This window comes from Oncorhynchus tshawytscha, linkage group LG06, assembly GCF_018296145.1.
Source record: "Oncorhynchus tshawytscha isolate Ot180627B linkage group LG06, Otsh_v2.0, whole genome shotgun sequence".
In the NCBI taxonomy this organism is placed as follows: Eukaryota; Metazoa; Chordata; class Actinopteri; order Salmoniformes; family Salmonidae; genus Oncorhynchus; species Oncorhynchus tshawytscha.
This window is the reverse complement of record NC_056434.1, coordinates 36,202,649-36,220,807: the sequence shown is the minus strand read 5'-3', so window position 1 is coordinate 36,220,807 and position 18,159 is coordinate 36,202,649.

Sequence of the window (18,159 nt, the reverse complement as noted above, 5' to 3'; positions counted from 1 at the left end):
GCTATTCATTGAATACAGCTCAGCGTTCATCACTATACTGACGAACATATCAGCTTTTTTTTGACGACAGCTTTTTTCCATCTACGCAATCATTGCAAAAATCTGAAATTTTCTGTCCAAAGATGATGCAGAAAAATGTATCCATGCTTTTGTCACTTCTGGGGTTAGGCTACTGCAATGCTTTACTTTCCAGCTAACTTCAGTTAGTGCAATATACGGCTGCTAGAATCCTGACTAGAACCAAAACATTTGATCATATTACTCCAGGGCTAGCCTCTCTACACTGGCTTCCTGTTAAGGAAAGGGCTGATTTCAAGGGTTTACTGCTAACCTACAAAGCATTACATGGGCTTGCTCCTACCTATCTTTTCGATTTGGTCCTGCCGTACATACCTACGCGTACGCTACGGTCACAAGACGCAGGCCTCCTAATTGTCCCTAGAATTTCTAAGCAAACAGCTGGAGGCAGGGCTTTCTCCTATAGAGCTCAATTTTTATGGAATGGTCTGCCTACCCATGTGAGAGACGCAGGCTCGATCTCAACCTTTAAGTCTTTATCGAAGACTCATCTCTTCAGTAGGTCATATGAGTGTAGTCTGGCCCAGGAGTGTGAAGGTGAATGGAAAGGCACTGGAGCAACGAACCACCCTTGCTGTCTCTGCCTGCCCGGTTCCCCTCTCTCGACTGGGATTCTCTGCCTCTAACCCTATTACAGGGGCTGAGTCACTGGCCTACTGGTGCTCTTCCATGCCATCCCTAGGAGGGATGCATCACTTGAGTGGGTTGAGTCACCGACGTGGTCTTCCTGTCTGGGTTGTCTTGGGTTTGTGGGCTATACTCGGCCTTGTCTCAGGATGGTAAGTTTGTGGTTGAAGATATCCCTCTAGTGGTGTGGGGGCTGTGCTTTGGCAAAGTGGGTGGGGTTATATCCTGCCTGTTTGGCCCTGTCTGGTGGTATCATCGGATGGGGACACAGTGTCTCCTGACCTGGTTTTAGGCTGGGTTTCTGTACAGCTCTTTGAGATATCAGCTGATGTAAGAAGGGCAATATAAATACAGTTGATTTGATTTGATACTGCCTTCACAGCTCATCACTAAGCTAAGGACCCTGGGACTAAACACTTCCCTCTGCAACTGGATCCTGGACTTCCTGACTGGTTGCCCCAGATGGTAAGTGTAGGTAACAACACATCCGCCACATTGATCCTCAGCACGGAGGCTCCTCAGGGGTGCATGCTCAGTCCCCTTTACTTTACTGTTCCCTCATGACTGCACAGCCAAGCACGACTCCAACACCATCATTAAGTTTGCTGATGACACAACAGTGATCACCAGCAACAATGAGACAGCCTATAGGGAGGAGGTCAAAGACCTGACCATGTGCTGCAAGGACAACAAACTCTCCCTCAACGTGATCAAGACAAAGGAGATGATAGTGGACTACAGGAAAAGGAGCAACGAGTACGCCCCCATTCTCATCAATGGGGCTGTAGTGGATCAGGTTGAGAGCTTCAAGTTCCTTGGCATCCACATCACCAACAAACTTGAATTGTCCAAACACCAAGACAGTCGTGAAGAGGGCACAACAAAGCCTATTCCCCCTCAGGAAACTAAAAAGATTTGGCATGGGTCCTGAGATCCTCAAAAGTTTCTACAGCTGCAACATCGAGAGCATCCTGACTGGTTGCATCACTGCCTGGTATGGCAACTGCTCGGCCTCTGACCGCAAGGCACTACAAAGGGTAATGCGTACAGCCCAGTACATCACCGGGGCCAAGCTTCCTGCCATCCAGGACCTCTGAAATGTTCAAAGACTCCAGCCACCCTAGTCATAGACTGTTCTCTCTGCTACCACACAGCAAGCAGTACCAGAGTGCCAAGTCTAGGTCCAACAGGCTTCTAAACAGCTTCTACCCCCAAGCAATATGACTCCTGAACAACTAATCAAATGGCTACCCAGACTATTTGCATTGCCCCCCTCCCCCCCACTACACTGCTGTTACTCTCTGTTAGTATCTATGCATAGACACTTTAATAACTCTACCTGCATGTACATAATTACCTCAATTACCTTGACACCGGTGCCCCTGCACATTGACACATAGCACTCTGTACCGGTACCCCCTGTATATAGCCCTGCTATTGTTATTTACTGCTGCTTATTAATTATTTGTTATTCTTATCTCTTACTTTTTTTGGGATTTTCTTAAAACTGCAATGTTGGTTAAGGGCTTGTAAGTAAGCATTTCACTGTAAGGTTGTATTTGGCACGTGACAAATAAAATTTGATTGGATTTTTGATTTCATGTAAATTTGTATTGTTTATTTCACTATTGCTTTGGCAATGTTGAAATATGTTTTCCATGCCAATAAAGCCCTTGAATTGAGGGGGGGGATGGACATTGGACGTGGATCATTAGCTCACAGGTGAGTGAAAGATCAAACATGCACTGGGATTTACCAGACAATGCTTAAGTAATCACACTTCTCAGGTTGATCTAAGAATACAGAGAGACAGAGAGAGAAAAGGGAGAGAGGGAGGGAAAGAGAAACAGACAGAGAAGAGAGTGAATGGGCAGCATCCCTAACTCCCATTAAGCGTAAACAAAAGCATGTCCTTTTCTGTGTGTGTCTGAGGGACCAGGCTCCAGGCTGAGGTCTTTCAGCCCAGAGGAAGAGACGGAGTCCCACGTTGGTCACGTCCACACCCTCTTCTGATAGAGCAGCCAACACCACCCTCCATGCCTGTTAAAGCACTCTGCAGCTGGCCACGGAGAGAGAGAGAGAGAGAGAGAGCGAGAGAGAAAGAGAGAGAGAGAGAGAGAGAGAGCGAGGGGGGAGCAAGAAGGGGGTGGAAGCATTAAGAAATGAGTGAGGAGAAGTTGAGAAAAGAGATGGAGAAAGACTTTTAAAAGAGTGGGTAGAAAGTGATATGCTTCTTTAAGGGGTGAAAAAACACACAAACAGACATAGAGAAACACCCCCCTCCCCCCAAACACACACCATTCCTTAATGGAGCCGTGACTGACCATGTTCCGGGCTCCATTCAGCCCTGCGAACAATAGTACTGAGACAGCAGAAAGCCGGTCTGTATTTTGTGTGTGTGTGTGTGTGTGTGTGTGTGTGTGTGTGTGTGTGTGTGTGTGTGTGTGTGTGTGTGTGTGTGTGTGTGTGTGTGTGTGTGTGTGTGTGTGTGTGTGTGTGTGCGTGCGTGCGTGCGTGCGTGCGTGCGTGCGTGTGTGTGTGTGTGTGTGTGTGCGCGCGTATGTGTCAGGTCCCAGTGAGCACAGATTGTGATTTTCCCAGGTGAACTGTGCCATACGGCATCTGCTCTTTACAGCCCATTAAAGAGAATTTGAATCCAATAGAAAGCATTGAGTAGCAAGGCTTTGAGCTAACCCTGCATTCCCCCAGTCAGCCCCTAGTCAGTCACCATCAGCGCCATGGAGCTGTGCCCAAAGGCCCTGGGGTGGGGACCTATGCTAAACAGGGCCCAAAGAACACAGCAGAAGGAGATCATCTCAGCCTTGTCTTTGATTCACACTGGTGGCTGAGGATGGAGGGTAGGACCAGGCTGGCTGGATGACAGCTTGTTGAGTCCCCTGACTAGGGGAATGTGGATGGTAATCTGAAACCAATCGTCACAGATTCATTCAAAATAGAAATGTTAATGATAAAATAGACGACTTCAGGATAACAATTTGGTATTCAGAACAAAGGGTCAAATCTGTGATTTTAGAGAGCGGTTAGACTCAAGAAATATCCTTATTCTACTATTGCATCTGAAACTCAGATGAAGGACATGGATTAATGGATTAATCATACAAGAACAAGGTGATGTTGCTGATAACGATGTTTGATTGTGATGCTTATATCAGCTCTAATACACCCAGACACATAGACATTGACTCTAATCTGTAGAGCACACATAGCCCTATTTAGAACTGCTACCCAAATTACACCCTGTCCCCTTTATAGTGCACTACTTTTCACCAAGGCCCATAGGGAATAGCGTGCCATTTAAGACTAATCCCAGGTGAGACAGCAGACTGGCCCTTGATGCTGTGATTTTCAACCAGTGAAAAGCGCAGCAGCAAGGGTGACATCTTAATTCTATTTTTGAACACTCACTTATAAAGGTGACCTGTGGAATGCACACGTAATTTTGACTTGGAAGCACCAGAGCCGCTCTGATAAATCATTGAATGAGACACATGGTAAGCAATGGCGATTTTAGAATATAAATCTTGGTGGGGCAAACTCCCCATAACATGTTTGATGCATGACAGCAAAGGCACTACACAACACAACACTAAACAATACATTAATTGCATTATAAGGGTGACAAGCGATGCCCACAAACTTTTAGGCCCTACATAAAGCTGTCCCAACAGCAGAGTCCCAAGAGCAGTCCCAACACCTTACCAGTGCTACACCTGGCTATCAGCAGAGCCTTGTCTGGCAGCCTCATTTACTACCATTTAAAAAAGCATAGCTAATATGGCTGACTTGCTTAAACAAATGTGGTTTCTACTGACAATTGAGATGTACAAACTATGGCCTAAGGGGACGACGAGCGGATAAAAGGCAATACGTAACTTCGATTAAGACATTAATGAGCGAGCTAGGATGGACGTAGTCCATATACAGGTAACTATTTGTTCAGCACTTTTGAAATGTATAGCGACAGAATTCAGAACACGGGCTGTTCTTACAGTTTTCTCCCTGTACACCAAGTCAGAACTGTAAGATAAATAGAAGGGGCATATAAGCAGACAATGAAAGCTCTAATATTTGATGATGAAATTTCTCTAAAACAGGCTACATGTGCTCTACCAAGTCAGAATAGTAGGCAATATTGTGAGGGGGGAAAGTTATCAAATTATTAGGGTGAGGCACATGGGCTACTAACAGCTAACTACACAACATAGACTTAGTATTACTTACTTAGCTACAGTATGCATATCTCCCTGGCATATTACATAATTCCTGCAGCAGCATGCAATATATTTTTGAAATCACTTGAACAGGAAGGTGGCGCTGCGGTCCTTTGTGGTCAAATTTTGTCATCAAACTTTGTCATCAAAGTCTGTCATTCTCTGGATTTATGGTGCTTTCAAGACAACTGGGAATGTCAGTGATCTTCAAGTCAGAACTCTAGAAAGAGTCCGGAGTTCCCAACTTGGAATTCCGAGGTTCAAAACATATTCTCCCAGTCGGAGCTCATTTTTTTCTGAATTCCCAGTTGTCTTGAATACACTGATGTCTGCGATTTCACAGTTCCAAGTTTCCAGTTCTTTTGAATGCTGCAGAAGTCATGCTGGTTTGAGAGCATGGCCAATGTTGAATGTTTATCCTTTATAGCTTGGAAAAAAGAGACCCTTAAACCCAGACTTGGACCAAACACCAACTCCACTGAATAGCAGGCTAGTGATTGCTTTGCAATGCTTGCAGTTAGCTACTGATTCCTTCCAACCCACTCATTGTTGAATTTGCAATTTCCAACTTGTTGTGCAATGTTAATCTCTTCATACGACAAGGATTGAAAAGGATTTGCCAGTAGATTGTCGACTTGATTCATGATGTTGACTGCTAGCTTGCTAGCTAAGATTTGGAAAGTATGATGTTGACCATCAAAGCTACGGTAGATATAACGTGATTTGACATAATTTTATCTATGACCAATGACTTTGAGCCTTCTTGGGTGGGCACTTCTAATGTAACTCTATGGCGGCACTCAAAGGGCTTGAATTTTTGAGCTCTCCCTGTATATTTTGGAGCTGCCTGTCACATCCTGGCCATAGAGAGGCTTTTATTATCTATTTTGGTCTGGCCAGGGTGTGACTAGGGTGGGCATTCTATGTTCCTTTTTCTATGGTTTTGTATTTCTTTGTTTTTGGCCGGGTATGGTTCTCAATCAGGGACAGCTGTCTATCGTTGTCTCTGATTGAGAACCATACTTAGGTAGCTCTTGCCCACTTGGGGTTTTGTGGGTAGAAGCTTTCTGTTTTGTGTTTTGCACCTGACGGAGCTGTTTCAGTAGATCTTTTTTTAACTTTGTATTTAGTGTTCAGTTCTATTCAATAAATGACAAACACGTACCACGCTGCGCTTTGGTCCTCACCTTCTTCCACCAATGGCCGATACACTGCCTTTACTCAAGATAGCAAAAAAGAGACCTTGTTTGTATTCGGATTTAGTCATTGTTTGCAAACTGATATGTGACACAAAAAACATGCAAAAAAATATAATAATATGTTATTTTTTTGCAAAACAGGTGGGGCTCAATGACGGGTTTCCATTGATGGTAAGTAACATCTGTATCATTGTTTTAAGTCTGGTGCGCTCAGGCTGTTGTTACTTTTGTATGAGTGGCCTGCCCTGGGGGTATGGTGCGCATAAGGAGTGGTGCACATCACGAGCAACGTCATTTGTATCATTTTACCTTGTCTTTGAGAAACATTAGCACAAGCAAGTCTAAGCTTTGTTTATACCACAGCCTCTACCAGAGAAACAAACGGAGCATGACTTTGTGTCCGTGGTTGCACCTTTACAATGTAGAAAACTATTCACCTCTAGCCCAAACCTTTAAAAAACAATGACCTATTTTGACGGAGCTAAAAATGTCCATAGCGGTTTCACGAGTTTGGAAGACTCTTAAAGTGGTATTCACAAATGAATCATCACGAGTAAGAAACTATGAAAATAGGTAAATGAAATCATATTTAATCAATACAAAACGTTGGTCACAGAAAATAGATGATTTGCAGTATTGACCAGGTTATTACCACCAAATGCATTAAAAGGAACATTTTATATGTGCCTCAAAATTGTTTTGTGCCACGGTTTAAAAAAGTTGGGTACCACTGCTGTAGAGTGTAGTGTGATGGACCAGTGCAGTGTGACCCCACTCAGTATTAAGCGTTGCTAGGCAGAGTGCAGCCAGTGGGGGTTAGGGGACCAGGGTAGGGGGTTTGGGGGACAGGGGTGAACCCTCCGCCTCTGATGGTTATAAATGAGCAGTGCTGTCATCGTGAGGACCCCAGACCATCTGTGTTGCTCTCAGACCCTCTCATAGCATCCATAGCCTCCTTCTCAAACCCTCCACATGGACCAGACACACATGCACGCGCACGCACACACACCACACACAGACAAAGGGCCTACACACACACACACAATCACACACACCAGGGTTGAGCTCAATTCAGGAATTGACTCCCAATCAACTCATGAGTTGAAATTCTGATTGAAATGGCCACACCCCAGAGGATGTGAAATTTGAGCTTGAGTGACATGTAGTAGAATTGAACACAGTGTAATTCAAATAAATTCCACTGTCATAGAACATGGGAGTGTTATTGAATCTGACAGGTTACACTTCCAGATACCAAATAATACACAGAACATAAATATAGACGCAAAATGTAAAGTGTTGGTCCATTTTTCACGAGTTGAAATGTTCTATATGACCAAAAAGATTATTTATCTTAAATATTGTGCACAATTTTGTTTATATCCCTAATATGGGGCATTTCCCCTTTGCCAAGATAATCGATTCACCTGACAGGTGTGGCATATCAAGAAGCTGATTAAACAGCATGATCATTACACAGGTGCACCTTGTGCCCGGGGACAATAAAAGGTCACTCAAAAATGCAGTTTTGTCACACAGCACAATGCCACAGATGTCTAAGGTTTTGAGGGAGCATGCAATTGGCAGGAATGTCCACCACAGCTGTTGCCAGATAATTTTATGTTAATTTCTCTAACATATTTCATTTTAGAGAATTTCAGTACGTCCAAGTACGTCCAACCGGCCTCACAACTGCACACCACTTGTATGGCATCGAGTGGGCGACCGGTTTGCTGATGTCAACACTGTGGGGGCTGTGGGGTTATGGTATGGGCAGCCATAAGCTATGGACAACGAACACATTTGCATTTTATCAATGGCAATTTGTATGCACAGAGATACCGTGACGAGATCCTGAGGCTTACCGTCGTGCTCTTCATCCGCCGCCATCACCTCATGTTTCAGCATGATAATGCATGGTCACAAGGATCTGTATACAATTCCTGGAAGCTGAACATGTCCCAGTTTTTCCATGGCCTGCATACTCACCAGACATGTCACGCATTGAGCATGTTTGGGATGCTCTGGATCGAGAGATTGAGCATGTTTGGGATGCTCTGGATCGAGAGATTGAGCATGTTTGGGATGCTCTGGATCGAGAGACGTGTACCAGAGCGTGTTCCCGTCAACATTCAGCAACTTCGCACAGCCATTGAAGCGGAGTGGAACAACATTCCACAAGTCACAATCAACAGCCTGATCAACTCTATGTGAAGGAGATGTGTCGCTCTGCTTGAGGCAAGTGGTGGTCACACCAGATACTGACTGGCATTCTGAACCACGCCCCTACCTTTTTAACAACAGTTGCATATCTGTAGTCACAGTCATGTGAAATCCATAGATTATGGCATAATGAATTCATTTCAATTTAATGATTTCCTTATATGAACTATAATTCAGTAAAATCTTTGAAATTGTTACATGATGCGTTTATATTTCTGTTCAGTATATATTACTTGTCTCTGGAATCAATGTTCATATACTCTTTTAACCTTAGTGCTTAGAACAGCCAATTATATTTCCACTGACCATTTCATTTGTTTTGCTTCTTTTTGAAGGACTTAGGGTCAACTTGAGGGTTAAACTAATGCATTCTGGGAAATGTATTTTCCCCATATTGAACAAAATTGACATTCTCTCAACCAGCTTCATGAGGCAGTCACCAAGAATGCTTTTCCAAAAGTCTTGAAGGAGTTCCCACATATGCTGAGCACATGTTGGCTGCTTTTCCTTCACTCGGCGGTCCAACTCATCCCAAACCATCTCAATTGGGTTACATTTGGGTGATTGTGGAGGCCAGGTCATCTGATGCAGATCTCCATCACTCCCCTTCTTGGTCAAATAGCCCTTTACACAGTCTGGAAGTGTGTTGGGTCATTGTCCTGTTGAAAAGGAAATGATAGTCCCACTAAGCTCAAACCAGATGGGATAGCGTATCGCTGCAGAATGTTGTGGTAGCCATGCTGGTTGAGTGTGCCTTGAATTCTAAACAAATCACAGACCCTGTCACCAGCAAAGCACCATCACACCTCCTCCTCCATGCTTCATGGTGGGAACCACACATGCGGGCTATCTTTTGTATACCAACCCTACCTTGTCACAACACAACTGATTGGCTAAAATGCATTAAGAAGGAAATAAATTCCACAAATCAACTCTAAACAGGCACACCTTTTAATTGAAATGCATTCCAGGTGACTACCTCATGAAGCTGGTTGAGAGAATGCCAAGAGTGTGCAAAGCTGTCATCAAGGCTGGCTACTTTGAAGAATCTCAAATATAACATATTTTGACTTGTTTAACAATTTTTTGGTTACTGCATTTCTATATGGTTATTTCATAATTTTGATGTATTCACTATTATTCTACAATGAAGAAAATAGTAAAAATAGGGAAAAGCCCTGGAATGAGTAGGTGTGTCCAAACTTTTGATAGGTGCTGTATATATTGACATGTTTCACGTTTTGTGTACAAGATGTATATTTGTATAGACTGCAACTAATATTGAGTAGTACAGGCATTTTCTTTTCACTGAAATCAATTTAGCTAAAATTGAAGAATTTAATTGGAATTAATCAGTCAATCTCAATTCAATTCTGAATTGAGCCCACACACACATAAAGACTCCAGCCACCCAAGTCATTGACTGTTCTCTCTGCTACCATACGGCAAGTGGTACCAACTTTAATAATGGGAATTGATGGGAAATGATGTAAATATATCACTAGCCACTTTAAACAATGCTACCTTATATAATGTTACTTACCCTACATTATTCAAATCAAATCAAATCAAATTTTATTTGTCACATACACATGGTTAGCAGATGTTAATGCGAGTGTAGCGAAATGCTTGTGCTTCTAGTTCCGACAATGCAGTAATAACGAGCAAGTAATCTAACTAACAATTCCAAAAAAACTACTGTTCATCTCATATGCATACGTAGATACTGTACTCTATATCATCGACTGCATCCTTATGTAATACATGTATCACTAGCCACTTTAACTATGCCACTTGGTTTACATACTCATCTCATATGTATATACTGTACTCGATATCATCTACTGTATCTTGCCTATGCTGCTCTGTACCATCACTCATTCATATATCCTTATGTACATATTCTTTATCCCCTTACACTGTGTATAAGACAGTAGTTTTTTTTTTGGAATTGTTAGTTAGATTACTTGTTCGTTATTACTGCATTGTCGGAACTAGAAGCACAAGCATTTCGCTACACTCGCATTAACATCTGCTAACCATGTGTATGTGACAAATAAAATTTGATTTGATTTGATGCACCAAGTCTGGAACCAATAGGACCCTTAAAAGGTTCTTCCTCCAAGCCATAACTCTGGTAAATAGTTAGTTTAGCCATAAAACAGCTAAATAGTTAGTCCGGGTAGCTATTGGTTAACTATTTACCTATCTGCATTCACCCTTTTTGCACTAACTCTTCTGACTCATCATATACACTGCTGCTACTGTTGCCTAGTGACTTTATCCCTACCTACAGTATATATACATATCTACCTCAATTACCTCATACCCCTGCACATCGACTCGGTACAGGTACTACGTGTACAGTCGTGGCCAAAAGTTTTGAGAATGACACAAATATTAATTTCCACAAAGTCTGCTGCCTCAGTGTCTTTAGATATTTTTGTCAGATGTTACTATGGAATAATTAAGTACAATTTCAAGCATTTCATAAGTGTCAAAGGCTTTTATTGACAATTACATGAAGTTGATGCAAAAAGTCAATATTTGCAGTATTGACCCTTCTTTTTCAAGACAATCTGCAATCTGCCCTGGCATGCTGTCAATTAACTTCTGGGCCACATCCTGACTGATGGCAGCCCATTCTTGCATAATCAATGTTTGGAGAATTTGTGGGTTTTTGTTTGTCCATCTGGCTCTTGAGGATTGACCACAAGTTGTCAATGGGATTAAGGTCTGTTCATGGATGGTTGGGAGAAGTTGCTCTCGGAGGATGTGTTGGTACCATTCTTTATTCATGGCTGTGTTCTTTGGCAAAATTGTGAGTGAGCCCACTCCCTTGGCTGAGAAACAACCCCACACATGAATGGTCTCAGGATGCTTTATTGTTGGCATGACACAGGACTGATGGTAGATCTCACCTTGTCTTCTCCAGACAAGCTTTTTTCTGGATGCCCCAAACAATCGGAAAGGGGATTCATCAGAGAAATGACTTTACCCCAGTCCTCAGCAGTCCAATCCCTGTACCTTTTGCAGAATATCAGTCTGTCCCTGATGTTTTTCCTGGAGAGAAGTGGTTTCTTTGCTGCCCTTCTTGGCACCAGGCCATCCTCCGAAAGTCTTCGCTTCACTGTGCGTGCAGATGCACTCACACCTGCCTGCTGCCATTCCTGAGCAAGCTCTGTACTGGTGGTGCCCCGATCCCGCAGCTGAATCAACTTTAGGAGACGGTCCTGGCGCTTCAGGTGCCCTGAAGCCTTCTTCACAACAATTGAACCGCTCTCCTTGAAGTTCTTGATGATCTGATAAATGGTTGATTTCGGTGCAATGTTACTGGCAGCAATATCCTTGCCTGTGAAGCCCTTTTTGTGCAAAGCAATGATGACGGCATGTGTTTCCTTGCAGGTAACCATGATTGACAGAGGAAGAACAATGATTCCAAGCACCACCCTCCTTTTGAAGCTTCCAGGCTGTTATTTGAACTCAATCAGCATGACAGACTGATCTCCAGCCTTGTCCTTGTCAACACTCACATCTGTGTTAACGAAACAATCACTGACATGATGTCAGCTGGTCCTTTTGTGGCAGGGCTGAATTGCAGTGGAAATGTTTTTTGGGGATTCAGTTATTTGCATGGCAAAGAGGGACTTTGCAATTCATTGCAATTTATCTGATAACTCTTCATAATATTCTGGAGTATATGCAAATTGCCATCATACAAACTGAGGCAGCAGACTTTGAACATTTATATTTTTGTCATTCTCAAAACTTTTGGCCTCGACTGTTTATAGCCAAGTTATCGTTACTAATTGTGTATTATTCTTCGTGTTAGTATTTTCTATTTTTCTACTATTTCTCTATTTTCTTGCTCTCTGTTGGGAAGGCCCCGTTGTGTGCGAAGCACGTGACAAATAAAAATGGATTTGACACACACACACGGACTGCCATACCCCTCCTCATCGTTTGCCTTTTCCATTCTTCCCTAACCAGATTCAGAGTATTTTTCAGGGTGTGTGTGGGGATGTTGGCAGGGGTCTGGGGTAGTAAGGGTGTAGGGGGGTAAGTGAGGTTTGTGGTTGTTGTGAAACGCTGAAAGGCCCCAGCTTGGTAGCAGCGAGGCACGGTGAACCCAACAGCCAGGGAACCATATGGAGCCTCCAGACAATCAAATTACCTTTTTCTTCTCTCCTCCTCTCCCCCCTTTTCTCTTTTTCTTTCAGAAATGATCCCAACCCTTTGAGTTGGTCCGAGAAAAGAGGGGGGGAGTAACCGAATTCCACTGCTCCTAATTAGTTAATGAAATAATGAGATTATCCGTCACCCATCTATCACCCGAAAGGATTGTGGGGGCAACGGCATGCTCTAAAGGTGAGGACCCCAGGGGCCAGAGACATAGAATTCACCAAGAATAACTCTGCTGCTAGCTCACATAATGGATGTGAAGAAGAACACAGGAGGAGAGGATGATTCAAATTATGTTTCTACTCAGAGTTTTACATTGAACTTTTGCATATGATACACATGTACCAATACATCACTTAAGGCCTAGGTCTCTCACGACAGGAGCGTGTGTGTTTTCAATGACTTGTGATGCCAAGCTGCATAACTTCCTCTGACAAACATAAAGCACTGAAGATAGAGCTTTCCCATACAAGATGCATTTTCACATTATATCTACAGCAGATAAGGAGAAACACTTTTTTGGTTGCACATTGCATTCGTGCTAGCCTTCGAATATGCGTAAATCATTCCTTTTTTCATTGTGGTCTCTCGCCATAGCAACAGTGGCGTCCTTGGACATTTAAATGTGGAGGTAAAAGGGGAATGGCCAAGGAGGGGCGGAAGGGCCGTGTACTGTAGGGGAGACAGGGACTCGAATGTGTTTTTCACGAAGGAGTCACCGCATGGGTGGCCAATTAGCAAAAAAGGAAAGAAAAGACCCTGTGTCATCAACCAGTGACGGCTAGGGGAGCGGAGAGGGGGAAGTATTTTTGTCTGCTTCCCTTTTGCTTTTCTCACTCATTCCCTCACTCCTTTTCTCTCTCTTTCTCTCTGTCTGTCAACTCAGTGTCCACTGTTCCCCAGGCAAAACTCCAGGGAATACAGAATGGAAATCACTAGACTGGAAGATATCCCTGGAATGGTGTGTGTGTGCTTATGCATTTTACATTTTAGTCATTTAGCAAACACTCTTATCCAGAGTGACTTACAGTAGTGAGTGCATACATTTTCATACTGGTCCCCGTGGGAATCGAACCCACAACCCTGGCGTTGCAAGTGCCATACTCTACCAAGTGAGCCAGACGTGTGTGTGTGTGTGTGCGTGCGTGCGTGCGTGCGTGCGTGTGTGTGCGTGCGTGCGCTGAGTGCGTGCGTGTGTATGTTAGCTGTATTGTTTGTTGAACAGAATTGTCCCACTTTGTCCCCAGACAGACAGGTCTTTGGTAGTGTCCAATTGATCCACAGTGAGGATGACAGAGCCCTTCTCTTTGCCTTCTTACACTGACTCCTAGTCCCTCTCTTCCCTATAGCTAGCTAATGACCTGGTGAGACACATTCAGCTCCATCAAGCCCAGTCATCTAGCCTCCTCCTCCACTACCCACAAGGCCCAAATCAAATGAAATGTATTTATATAGCCCTTCGTACATCAGCTGATATCTCAAAGTGCTGTACAGAAACCCGGCCTAAAACCCCAAACAGCAAGCAATGCAGGTGTTGAAGCACGTTGGCTAGGAAAAACTCCCTAGAAAGGCCAAAACCTTGGAAGAAACCTAGAGAGGAACCAGGCTATGAGGGGTGGCCAATCCTCTTCTGGCTGTGCCTGGTGGAGATTATAACAGAACATGGCCAAGATGTTCAAATGTTCATAAATGACCAGCATGGTCAAATAATAGGTCTGGGACAGGGCACGTCCGGTGGCACGTCCGGTGGCACGTCCGGTGAACAGGTCAGGATTCCATAGCCGCAGGCAGAACAGTTGACACTGGAGCAGCAGCAAGGCCAGGTGGACTGGGGACAGCAAGGAGTCATCATGCCAGGTAGTTCTGAGGCATGGTCCTAGGGCTCAGGTCCTCCGAGAGAGAGAAAGAAAGAGAGAATTAGAGAGAGCATACTTAAATTCACACAGGACACCGGATAAGACAGGGGAAGTACTCCAGACATAACAAACTGACCCTAGCCCCCCGACACATAAACTACTGCAGCATAAATACTGGAGGCTGAGACAGGAGGGGTCAGGAGACACTGTGGCCACATCCGATGATACCCTCGGGCAGGGCCAAACCGGAAGGAAATAACCCCACCCACTTTGCCAAAGCACAGCCCCCACACCACTAGAGGGATATCTTCAACCACCAACTTACCATCCTGAGACATAGTATAGCCCACAAAGATCTCCGCCACGGCACAACCCAAGGGGGGGTGCCAACCCAGACAGGAAGATCACATCAGTGACTCAATCCACTCAAGTGACGCACCCCTCCTAGGGACGGCATGAAAGAGCACCAGTAAGCCAGTGACTCAGCCCCTGTAATAGGGTTAGAGGCAGAGAATCCAAGTGGAAAGAGGTGAACCAGCCAGGCAGAGACAGCAAGGGCAGTTCGTTGCTCCAGAGCCTTTCCGTTCACCTTCACACTCCTGGGCCAGACTACACTCAATCATATGACCTACTGAAGAGATGAGTCTTCAGTAAAGACTTAAAGGTTGAGACAGAGTTTGCGTCTCTCACATGGGTAGGCAGACCATTCCATAAAAATTGAGCTCTATAGGAGAAAGCCCTGCCTCCAGCTGTTTGCTTAGAAATGCTAGGGACAATTAGGAGGCCTGCGTCTTGTGACCGTAGCGTACGTGTAGGTATGTACGGCAGGACCAAATCAGAGAGATAGGTAGGAGCAAGCCCATGTAATGATTTGTAGCTTAGCAGTAAAACCTTGAAATCAGCCCTTGCCTTGACAGGAAGCCAGTGTAGAGAGGCTAGCACTGGAGTAATATGATCACATTTTTTGGTTCTAGTCAGGATTCTAGCAGCCGTATTTAGCACTAACTGAAGTTTATTTAGTGCTTTATCCGGATAGCTGGAAAGTAGAACCTAGAAGTGACAAAAGCATGGATACATTTTTCTGCATCATCTTTGGACAGAAACATTTTTGCAATGTTACGTAGATGGAAAAAAGCTGTCCTTAAAACAGTCTTGATATGTTCGTCAGTATGGTGATGAACGCTGAGCTGTATTCAATGAATAGCATTTTCGCTTAGGTGTTCCTTTTGTCCAGGTCGGAAAGGGCAGTGTGTAATTTTGGGGCTTCACCATGTTTCATTGAAATGTACAGCTATGTCTCATACGCATAGCAGTGAAAGTTAACATTATGTTTTCGAATGACATCCCCAAGAGGTCAAATATATAGTGAAAACAATAGTGGTCCTAAAATGGAACCTTGAGGAACACCGAAATTTACAGTTGATTTGTCAGAGGACAAACCATTCACAGAGACAAACTGATATCTTTCCGACAGATGAGACCTAAACCAGGCCAGAACTTGTCCGTGTAGACCAATTTGGGTTTCCAATCTCTCCAAAAGAATGTGGTGATCGATGGTATCAAAAGCAGCACTAAGGTCTAGAAGCACGAGGACAGATGCAGAGCCTCAGTCTGATGCCATTAAAAGGTAATTTACCACCTTCACAAGTGCAGTCTCATTGCTATGATGGGTCTAAAACCAGACTGAAGCGTTTCGTATACATTGTTTGTCTTCAGGAAAGCAGTGAGTTGCTGCGCAACAGCCTTTTCTAAAAATGTTGGGAGGAATGGAAGATTCGATATAGGCCGATAGTTTTTTAAATATTTTCTGAGTCAAGGTTTGGCTTTTTCAAGAGAGACTTTATTACTGCCACTTTTAGTGAGTTTGGTACACATCCAGTGGATAGAGAGCCGTTTATTATGTTCAACATAGGAGGGCCAAGCACAGGAAGCAGCTCTTTCAGTAGTTTAGTTGGAATAGGGTCCAGTATGCAGCTTGAAGGTTTAGAGGCCATGATTATTTTCATCATTCTGTTAAGAGATATAGTACTAAAACACTTGAGTGTCTCTCTTGAGCCTAGGTCCTGGCAGAGTTGTGCAGACTCAGGACAACTGAGCTTTGAAGGAATATACAGATTTAAAGAGGAGTCCATAATTTGCTTTCTAATAATCATGATCTTTTCCTCAAAGAAGTTCATGAATTTATTACTACTGACGTGAAACCCATCCTCACTTGGGGAATGCTGCTTTTTAGTTAGCTTTGCGACAGTATCAAAAATACATTTCGGATTGCTCTTATTTTCCTCAATTAAGTTGGAAAAATAGGATGATCGAGCAGCAGTAAGGGCTCTTCGATATTGCACGGTATTGTCTTTCCAAGCTAGTCAGAAGACTTCCAGTTTGGTGTGGTGCCATTTCCGTTCCAATTTTCTGGAAGCTTGCTTCAGAGCTCGGGTATTTTCTGTATACCAGGGAGCTAGTTTCTTATGAGAAATGTTTTTAGTTTTTAAGGGTGCAACTGCATCTAGGGTATTTCTCAAGGTTAAATTGAGTTCCTCAGTTAGGTGGTTAACTTGTTATGGCTGCAATCTCGATATCGGGATAAGTGTCATCAACAACCACTGAATAGCATAGCGCTACATACAATAAATATTACTATAAATATTTATATTCATGAAATCACAAGTGCAATATAGGAAAACACAGCTTAGCCTTTTGTTAATCCACCTGTCGTGTCAGATTTTGAAATTATGCTTTACAGCGAAAGCAATCCAAGCGTTTGTGTAAGTTTATCGATCAAATGATAAAACATTAAGTACACTCAGCATCAGGTAGCTCGGTCACTAAAATCAGAAAAGCAATCAAATTAATTGTTTACCTTTGATGATCGTCAGATGTTTTCACTCACAAGACTCCCAGTTACACAACAAATGTTCCTTTTGTTCCATAAAGATGATTATTTTTAGATCCAAAATACCTCCATTTGTTTGTCGTGTTATGTTCAGAAATCCACAGGAAAGAGCGGTCACGACAACACAGACGAAAATTCCAAATAGTTTCCATAATGTCCACAGAAACATGTCAAACGTTTTTTATAATCAATCCTCAGGTTGTTTTTAAAATATATAATCGATAATATATCAACCGCAAATGTCTTTCACAGTAGGAGAGGGGAAAACAATGGCTGTCCAAATTCTGTTGCGCGAGCAAAACTCTTGTGACCACTTGACGCGATGTTATCGTTCTGGCTCATTTTTCAAATTAAAAGCCTAAAACTATGTCTGAAGACTGTTGACACCTTGAGGAAGCGATAGGAAAATGAATTTGGTTCATATCCCTTTAAATCCAGCAAAGGGAGGCTATGGAACATGGAGTTTTCAAAATTGAAGCCACTTACAGTTTAGATTTTCGCATGCAATATCGGTTCTGTTATACTCACAGGCAATATTTTGACAGTTTTGGAAACTTTAGAGTGTTTTCTATCCAATACTAATAATAATATGCATATATTAGCAACTGAGACTGAGGAGTTGGCAGTTTACAATGGGCACGTTTTCATCCAAGCTACTCAATACTGCCCCTGCAGCCATAAAAAGTTAACTCATTTTTGTCCTCTGACGTCCTTGGGTAGGCAGAGGGAGTCTGGAAGGGCATCAAGGAATCTTTGTGTTGTCTGTGAATTTATAGCATGACTTTTGATGCTCCTTGGTTGGGGTCTGAGCAGATTATTTGTTGCAATTGCAAACGTAATAAAATAGTGGTACGATAGTCCAGTATTATGAG